Source organism: Siphateles boraxobius, unplaced genomic scaffold (assembly GCF_051911475.1).
Source record: "Siphateles boraxobius isolate OS27281-9 unplaced genomic scaffold, OSU_SipBor_1 269, whole genome shotgun sequence".
NCBI lineage: Eukaryota > Metazoa > Chordata > Actinopteri > Cypriniformes > Leuciscidae > Siphateles > Siphateles boraxobius.
The window spans coordinates 1,342,902-1,352,803 of record NW_027508886.1 but is presented as its reverse complement, the minus strand read 5'-3'; the positions used below and the strand labels follow the sequence as shown (position 1 = coordinate 1,352,803).

The 9,902-nt window shown below is 46.5% G+C and overlaps 2 non-coding genes across 2 annotated transcripts; both read left to right on the top strand.

Moving 5' to 3' along the window:
• The first annotated feature begins 4,127 nt into the window (after window positions 1-4,127).
• trnaq-uug (transfer RNA glutamine (anticodon UUG)) lies at window positions 4,128-4,199 on the top strand. The gene has a single exon. It is a non-coding gene; the product is annotated as a tRNA-Gln (tRNA).
• A 205-nt stretch (window positions 4,200-4,404) lies between these two features.
• On the top strand, window positions 4,405-4,476 carry trnaq-cug (transfer RNA glutamine (anticodon CUG)). The gene has a single exon. It is a non-coding gene; the product is annotated as a tRNA-Gln (tRNA).
• Window positions 4,477-9,902: the final 5,426 nt, after the last annotated feature.

Sequence of the window (9,902 nt, the reverse complement as noted above, 5' to 3'; positions counted from 1 at the left end):
GGCAAGTCCAGATGAGGCACGTAAAGTGCATTCAGGATGAACCAGGTGTGCTGCTCTACACACAGACTGGCACCACCACCAAACATGGTATTGTGCTGCCAAAATACAGATGCGCAAGGGGCTCCACATCACTGGAGTCCTTTCATCTACACCTTTACAGGTTCATTCCAGGTCAGTATAAATCATTATTCATCAGAAATATTAAGGGTGACACAATGAATGTCTTTCAAATAGCATAGCACAAAAAAAGTAATGTAACCTTATTGATCTTATCTAAAGGAACAAGCGCCAACAGCTTAAATTTCCAGCTGTACCTCCTGGAAGGCTTGTACAGGTGGAATCAGGACCGTAAAATGGCATCTCTGGCAGGCACACCTCCGTCCCTGTTAAGCTACTCCGGGGACCTGGTGCACTGTGTCAACACCCACAGTGTTAAGGTACTTGGAAGACAGCTTGTACCGTCTTTTCAGCCACCATCTGTCTATACTGGTGAGTTTCAGCTTTAAATTGCTTTTTATATTGCGTAAAAATAGAATATTTATATTATTTTTCTGAAAACTGATTTCCCTCTACTGTGTTCTCCTGTCTGTCCCAGGTGAACTCATAGGTATAGATTACCTGTACCGTCAAACAGGGCAGGCCAAGCAGGACGTGGATCCTGACTCTGAGGTGACAGAACAGATGTTGGAGGATGTGGGCACGGAGGAGGAGTTGGAGGATGAGGGATTCGGAGATGTCAGTTTGGACCTTAACCTGGATCCCACTATTGAGGTGCTGGACCTGTCCCCTGGCTCATCACCCACCACAATCAGCGTAGCCAGCACTCCTGCCTCTGTCCAGACTGGGTCTGCCAACACCACCACAGCAGCACCTAATCAACAACTAGTAACCATCTTAATAATAAAAGTACAAGTAGTATTATTTGTATAGCACTATTAACTTTATTTGTATAGCGCAATGAAAAGAAAAATAGAAACAGACTAAATACCATTAATACAATCTAAAGAGTAAATAGATTAATAAAAACCTTACAAAAATTATTTATTAATAGATTAATAAAAACCTTATAAAAAGTCTTACAACTGGATGACCAGGGTGCCCTCTGGTCCATCCTCTGCCACAACCACCTACGCCGCCTCTGGTCCATCTTCCATGACTGGTCCATCCTCCACGACCACCCTCGCCGCCTCTGGTCCATCCACCATGACCAGCCACGCCGCCTCTGGTCCATCCACCATGACCACCCACGCCGCCTCTGGTCCATCCACCATGACCACCCACGCCGCCTCTTGTCCATCCACCATGACCACTCACAGCGCCTCTGGTCCATCCTCCACGACCACCTACGCCGCCTCTGGTCCATCCACCATGACCACCCACAGCGCCTCTGGTCCATCCACCATGACCACTCACAGCGCCTCTGGTCCATCCTCCACGACCACCTACGCCACCTCTGGTCCATCTGCCATGACTGGTCCATCCTCCACGACCACCCACGCCGCCTCTGGTCCATCCACCTTGACCACCCACGCCGCCTCTGGTCCATCCACCATGACCACCCATGCCGCCTCTGGTCCATCCAGCATGACCACCCACAGCGCCTCTGGTCCATCCACCATGACCACCCACAGCGCCTCTGGTCCATCCGCCACAACCACCCACACCGCCTCTGGTCCATCCAACATGAGCACCCACGCCGCCTCTGGTCCATCTGCCATGACCACCCACACCGCCTCTGGTCCATCCAACATGACCACCTACCCCTCCATTCTTCCTCTCCCGACCACTCTCACTGTCTCTGTTGCTGCAGCCACTGCTCCTCCAGCAGTGCAACCAGTACCTGAGCAACGGCTGGTAAGACTTTTTGTGACAAGTACATTGTGATGGTTGTGTTGTTCTTCTGCTTGTGATATTGTATCTTTTTAACATTGATTTACTCTTATATTTTACCAGGCTGTGGATGAGCGCAGTGTACCAGGGATAGAGAGAGTGGACAACCTGGCAGGCTACTTGGTGGGGCTTAGGGTGGAAACTGGGCAAACTCTGAGCCACCAGCAGGCCAGTACCATCATTGCCCTATGGCAAAGCCTGCTTCCGTATGACCAGCAGAGAGTGGCGTACGCTGCCCGGCACCAGGTGCGTCTTACAACAGGACGCTTCAAGTGCTCAAAAACCAAGCCTGAATTCACGCCTGGTGTGGACAGCATGACCCGTTGCGTCCTTGGGTCAACAGGATCCCCTGCTCAGTGGCCAGACTTTTGCCGCCTGGTAGAGTCTATCTTTGTTAAACTGTGTGATATTCACAGGAGCCCAAAAAAATTGGGAAATCATGCGTAACAAGATGGACTCTAATTCTGAGGGACTACAGCAAGATTCGGAAGCTGGTCCTGTGCAATGGGACTGTGATGGAGAATACCACCCTGCAATTGTTTGAGGTGAATCAAACAACCTTAATTCAGTGGCACAACAAGCGGCTGAAGAGGCAAGAATGTGCCATCCTGCTTCAGGGTGTGAACTTGCCAGCCCCCATTCCTATTGCTGCTAGGCCTCTCCCCCCTGGACAGATTCGCCCCACTGCAGCACCCCTACAGCCGGGTCCCCAACACCGCTACCACTTGCCTGAAAGCACAGTGGGAAAGGCAGTGGACAAGCGAAAGTCTGCAGTTCCAGCTCCGCACCCCCCTCCTCCAAAAGTTTTCCGGCCAAGGCAGTTGTTCCCTGCTGATTCTGCCCCTTTATCTGTTGTCCCCAACCCCAGTCCTGCATTTGCCCCCATTGTCCAAACACCTGTTTCTGCTCCTTCACCTGTCATCCCCAACCCCAGTCCTGCCTTTGGCCCGTTTGTGTTTTTTTGTCCAGCTCCAGTTCCTGCCGTCCGGCAGATTGCTCCTGCTGGCCCCATTCCCTCCCCACCACCTGCTCGGAGGCCCTAGGTCCGCACTGTGGACAAAAACAAGTGCAGTCTGTTCCACCAGCCCCGCAACAAAGATACTGGCCACAGCCAGTATTATGGCCACATTTACTGTGCCCAGACTGCTGTTATGCCACTTGACCAATGGATGGAGGAAATGAAGAAGAAGAGGGCAGATAAAAAAAAATAATTTGTTTATTTCAAAATTCTACATGTGTGTGTGTGCGTGTGCGCATCCGTTAGGGTCATTTGTTCACCCTCCATGAAGCTAATTTGTTCATTTGCTTTTTAAATTAGTTCATTTACCCCATATGAGACTATGTAAGCTTACGTAAAGCATTTTTGTTTGTAAATAGTCCACAACCTGTTATATACTGTGTGTGTGTGTGTGTGTGTGTGTGTGTGTGTGTGTGTGTGTGTGTGTGTGTGTGTGTGTGTGTGTGTGTGTGTGCGTGCGTGCGCGTGCGTGTGTGTGAGTGTGTGTGCATGCGTCTGTGTATGTGTGTGTGTATGCTCGTGAGGGTGTGTTTATGTGAGAGAGAAGGAGAAGGTGTTTGTAAATAAAAAATAAAAATAACTTTATTTCAACAACAGTATCCTTTGGCTTTTTTCTATCAAACCTATCTGGAAAACTTTTTACAAACTCACACAGATATTAAAATTACAAGAAAGGGACATAATGGTATTCCAGACAGATCAAACAGGGTGTGAGAAGTGAATGTCAGAAACATTTCTTTGATATAAAGGTTTATTATTATTTATTATAAGCAGTAGTAGTATCATGTTCTTATTTTAATTATTTGTATTGCAACAAAGCATTACAATTACAAGAAAGGGACAGAATTGTATAACAGACAGGTCCACAGGATCTGAGAAGTGATTGTCAGAAACATTTCTTTGATATAAAGGTTTATTATTATTATAAGCAGTAGTAGTAGTAGTATCACATTCTTAATTTTATTATTCTTATTGCAACAAAGCATTAAAATTACAAGAAAGGGACAGAATGGTATTGTTCCCAAGCTTTAGCGGACTTGGGAGAGCGTTAGACTGAAGATCTAAAGGTCTCTGGTTCAATCCCGGGTTTTGGCAGAGGAACCACGTCTGCCTCTCTTAGTCGAGGCGGTCCATTGACCAAACGCCAGCTCCTATCTACCTGATTCCACCTAGCCTCATCGCTATCTGCCTCTCAGACAGCCAGTTAGCAGGGTGTGTTGGTTCCATGGTGTAATGGTCAGCACTTTGGGCTTTGAATCCAGCGATCCAAGTTCAAATCTCGGTGGAACCTTTTTAGGTTCTTTGAGGAAGGGAGGGAAAAAACAGAGGTGATGCGCAACTGCTGACGTGGCGGTGAAATTGGCACTCTCAAACCGAGTCGGAATTGGGGAAACATGGGCTTAAAAAGCAAAGGCTTCATTTGCTCCTTGCTATCTTGCTTCCTGACTCCATGACTTAAATCTTTGCTGCTCATGGGAAAAGTTGGCACATGCCAAGGTTCCATGGTGTAATGGTTAGCACTCTGGGCTCTGAATCCAGCAATCCGAGTTCAAATCTCGGTGGGACCTGCTTTTGCCAGGAATGTGTGCAGTACCTCGTTCGAAAAAACTTTTTCGGCAGCACTGAGCCGCAAGAGCTCATCTAGGTAGTGCCCCTTGAAGGGGGGCGTAAAAAGGATGGACAGCACTGGAGAATGCAGGCATCGATCCCGCTACCTCTCGCTTGCGCCTACTGCTTCCTACCGATTGAGCCAAAGTAAGCCCAAAGTAAGCCCACGTGAGCCAATCGTGTTTCTCTGCTGTGGCTTACTTTTGACCAATCGCGTTCTCTCCTGTGACTTACTTTTGACCAATCGTGTTTCCCTCCTGTGGCTTACTTTTGACCAATCGCCTTTCTCTCCTGTGGCTTACTTTTTACCAATCGCGTTTCTCTCCTGGCTCTGCTCCTGTGGCTTACATTTGACCAATCGGCAACCGCTATTATTATCGTCATCTTTGCAATCTTTGCAACAGGTAAGTCTATTCTTCACCACTGTATAATCGATCATTATTTATTCATAAACAGTGTTTGTTTTTAGACAATTAAACATGCCAATAAAGCTAGCTAGCGTGTAATAGCACACGTTTTCTTCTGTACATGTGAACCTGCAACTTTACCATGATATACAGTAAAAAACATGTCACTACTGTCAATATAATTAGCCGACCGCTAATTAAGCTATATCCTCCTTAAACCATTTTTTTGTTGTTGTTAATTTAGTATTTTTTTGTGTCATTCATTACATTATTTTGAGCACAAGAAGATTTTTACTAAAACCTTTAAAAAAAAAGTTTAATTCATATATGTTATACTATACTATGTTATACACCAGTATACATATTTATGTTATCTTTTTAAATACTATGTTATACATATTTAAAAAGACATGAATAGGCAAAAACAGGTGTTTTTTTGTTTCAACAAATGATTCTCAACTATGTTATAAAAGATATACCAAAACGATTTGATATACCATTTTAAGTTTTAGATCTGTTTGATGATCATATTATTATGAATTGTCATAAACGCCTTTATGTTATATTTGGTGTTTCTTAGTAATCTCTGCCACAAAAGCTAAACAAAAAAAAAATGATTTAAGCATGGCATAATACCAGCAAGATTGTACCAAGAAGTGTTATTTATTTTCTTATTAATAAGTTCATCACACTATTTACAATTTGTACACAAGGCAATTCAAAGTGATTCACAGTTGTATAAAAAACAATAATGCTTATGCTCATAATAATAATAATCATTAATTATTATAATATTATAATAATTAATTACATAAAAAACAAATGCTGTAGTAAAATACTTTGAGTTGGAATATGACAGCTATGTAACATTCTGTTTATGCCTGTGTCCTTTCAGATTATGTATGCATACCCGGTTTTACGAAGAACCTCTGAGGGTCGAGTCGACTCCTTATGGGGCCAACTGAGGAGGCCAATAGGAGGGAGATCGTGTTAGCAGGGAGGGCCAGGTGTAATGAGGAGGTCCTGGCTGAGGGCACTGCCTTTGTGAGGCAGAATGGAGGGAATCCTGGAGACCAGTTCCTGGTTCTGGCTCACTGCAAGATCCAGTTTGGGAAACACCAGGGTCAGAGGTTCCTGTGGCTGCTGGAGAACTCACTGGGGTATGCCTGCTATCTGGTCAGCAGCATTTTGGGGGAGGAGGAGAGGGACAACCCGCTGTCGGCCAACAAACACCTGTTCCTCAGATACACCTCGCAGATTAGGGAGGTAGGCGAGGCTGTGGAGGTGTATCAGAAAAAACAGGCCATGCTGCAGGAGGCCCAGAGGACAGGAGACTCTGGATGTCTGATGGTGGAGTTTGGGGATTTTAAGGGTAGGTCAATGAAGGAGGTGTATGAGGACCCAAGCAAGGAGGCCCAGGCTCTCATCACCTACCTGAAGAAGGCAAAGGCCAGGCCTAACACCAATATGGCCCTTTTCAAAGCATACGTGCTGAAGAGGCAGGCTCCAGCCCACGTGCCCACCACCACTGTGCCCACTGCATCTGTCCTCACTGCTGCTGTGCCCACTGCCACTGTGTGTGTTCCTCCTCCACCTACTGCCACTAAGAACAGGCCACTGCTGGCGACCAATGTGAAGGCCCTGTTGGCGCAGGGGAAGCATTTATCTGCTTCACAGCTGGCACAAAAGATTTTGTCTCCAGCCAAACCCTGTAAGTGATTTGCAAGCTTTAAAATCATTACAGTATATATTATACAGTATATATGTCTAACGAAAATACGTGTTCAACAGCTGCAGGACCACGTGTACCTCCTGCGTCTGAGTCCGCAGCCCGGAGACAGCTCTTTACATGTGGTGATTATCACTTAACGCATACAAGTGTGTTGGTGACATGTGCTTAGTGTTTTATGTTATTTTACAGACTCTGCTGCTACGGATTTTTTTGAGGAGGAAGATGACCTGGAGATGGCAACTGTAGCCTCGCAAGCTGAGGAACAACTTCCTCAAGGTATGTAAATCTTAAACAATATTTTACAAACAATTACAAATAAAACAAAACAGTCTTTTTTAAATGACATATTATTTTATTTCACAACACAGAGGAATGGCACTTCTCAGGTGTCAATCTACATTCACTCTTTGAGTGAACATCCTCAAAGGAAAAAAAGAGAATTTAAAGGTGTATGTAAAAGGTTTTATTTCATTTTTTATCGTAATCACTGACTAAAGCTCATTCTTGTCATCTCACACTTCCCCCACTCCCCTTGGAATAAGTGGCTGTTGTAGTGTTTGGTCTGCTTCGCTTCACACTTGGCTGATCCCATCTTTTTTTCTTCTTGTATTTCTTCTAATGGTGCTTGGATGAAAAACAGGATGATATTCACTGCTTCCTTCCATCTTTTCATCATCATGTCGTCTCTCTACTAATCATACATGCTTTGCAGTAAACCTTGTAATCGCAGTAGCTGTCCAGCAGATCTGAGAAAGTCATGCAGTGAAAGTCTAAAACAATAAGATAATTTTGTTGTGTTTTTTTACGCTCCAGCCACTGCAGGCTCGAGAGGCCCTGCTCCTGCCCCGGCTCGTGCTACTGCCCCTGCTCCTGCCCCTTATCCTGCTCCTCCAGCATTGTGGACCCCTGGCCAGGTGTCCCAGTCGCCTGCAGAGCTTCCTGTCCACTGGAAAGAGCAACTCCCGTCTTTCCAGCAGGACTGGATCAGGAAGACTCTGTTCAGGGCCAACATAAAAACAGGGAAGCCTGAGCTGACGCCACATCCCAACTTCTGGTGGTATCCTCCCCAGCCCCCGACCGTCTTCACCCAGCCCCCTACTTCTCCTGATATCTTCTTCTGCCGCCCTCTGTTCCTCTGGATGGCGCTGAAGATGGGGTCCATTCCACTTGTCTGTGTCCAGCCAGCCTGCAATAACCACAAGCTGACAGCTGCTGGCCTTTATCGCACTGTGCGCAAGGTCCTGGACATAGACGGGTTGTATGACATGGCCACAGAGTATCTGGAGTGCAAAGGGTGCAAGAAGAAGTATCCAGCCTGGTCTGAAGACATCCTGGGACAGCTCGACATGGGACACCGCAGAAAATTCCCCGCCATTCTGACATACAGGTAGAACACATTCATATTTAGAGCAATGCACTGTAATTTGTTGTATTGTATAAAATCAAATACGTTGATTTACTGATATTAACATTGAAATACTAAGATGTGGCACTGAACAGAATTATTTGACTGTCTGTCGGTACTCGTGTGACTACCGTGTAGTCATAATGATGCGGGAGAGGACCCGGGGCAACAGTGTCACACAGCTTCACAAAAAGCTGCAGGAGCAACACACCTCAGCGTGGTCACAGCGGACGCTGGAGTACCTCACTGTCTGTGAGCCCTTCACAGACTCCTCCATCGTTGAGCCTCCACTCTTTTCTGCGCCCCCGCCCCCGCCCCTCCCACCCATCCCCAAACCCAAGTGGCTGTTGTCTGTGTATGCCAGGGACGTCCTCTCGCGGCTACCTGAGGTCAAGGCCTAAATAACCTCAGTCTTTGGCTCTGTCCTCAAGATGGACTCCACCAAAAAGGTATAAAAAGTCAAGTTTGAGTAATAATAATTGTTATTATCTTAAATTTTTCTGACATTTGTTTATTCTACTGTTTTTTTTTTTTACATAGGTCACCAAAAAACTGGCCGGCGCTGCTGCCAACACTGCTGGTTGGTGCACTAATGTAGGCAATGAGCACGGCCAGGTGTTGGTGTCAGTCCTCACAGCGGCAGAGGGGCATGGATTGTGGCCCATGGCGGTGGGTCTCATGAAGAGGTACAGGGAGGGGGGAGTGGCACCACCCGCCGTCATGTATGTGGACAGAGACTGCTGCAGCCCACACGCGCACAGACAGTCGCAGGTCAGAGCCATGTTCATAGAGTGGGATGAGCTCCAAGTGCGCCTAGACATTTGGCACTTCATGCGGCGCTTTGCCGCAGGTGTCATCACGGAGGCTCATCAGCTCTACGGCACCTTCATGGCTCGGCTTTCCAGGTGCATCTTTGAGCTGGATCCAGATGATGTCGCTGCTCTACGGTTGGCCAAACAGGGGGAGTTACAGGCCAGAGAAGTTGGTCCAGTCTCAGAGAAGGCTCTGGATAAGCTGATCACCAGGAAGGAGTTGGCACTGCACTGTCGCAAGCGGACCAGAGGAGTGGAGGAGACCACCTGGAGGATCAAGGCGCTCATTGATGAGATTGACAGTGAGAAGGGGAGGGACACTCTGGGTGTACCACTGCTGGACCACGAGCGAATCCAACAGGTCTGGATAGACCAGCATAGGCACATCGCCTGTATTCAGGACCCCAAGGGCTTCCCTCTATACCAGAAGACAGACACACTGAAGAAGGGTGGTGTGGAGCTCAGCTGCTATCGCTGTGCTCGTGGCTCCACCTCCTTGGAGTCTTTCCACCTCCATTTAAATCGCTTCATCCCAGGTAGGTTATAACTTTTATAACCTGCAAAAAACTTTAAACTTTTATAACTTATTCTGCCATACTGAATACATAGATAACTAATATTTGACTTTATTTGACCTGTAGGGACCAGTGCCAGTGATGCGCATTTCCAGGCCTATCTCCTGGAAGGCCTGATGCGCTGGAACCAGGACCGGATGGATGAAGCAGTGAGGGGAAAGACTGACCTGAGGACCTACAGTAGCGTTGAGAGGGAGGCAATGGACCGGCTCAGCCGCAAAGTGCTGAAGATGTCCCTGGATGATCGCTACCAGCCTCCAGGGGCTTACACAGGTGAGAATTATTCATGTTATCTCAAACAAAAGATTATACAATATACAGGTGTATGAGTGTTTGAGTGTACATTTTTTATATTGTATTTCAAATAATTCAACTATTGTTGGAGTTATTTGTACTTTGTTTAATTTAGGCTTAATTTGACCCTTTATAGCCTTATTTCTTTGCTTTCTTTTGCT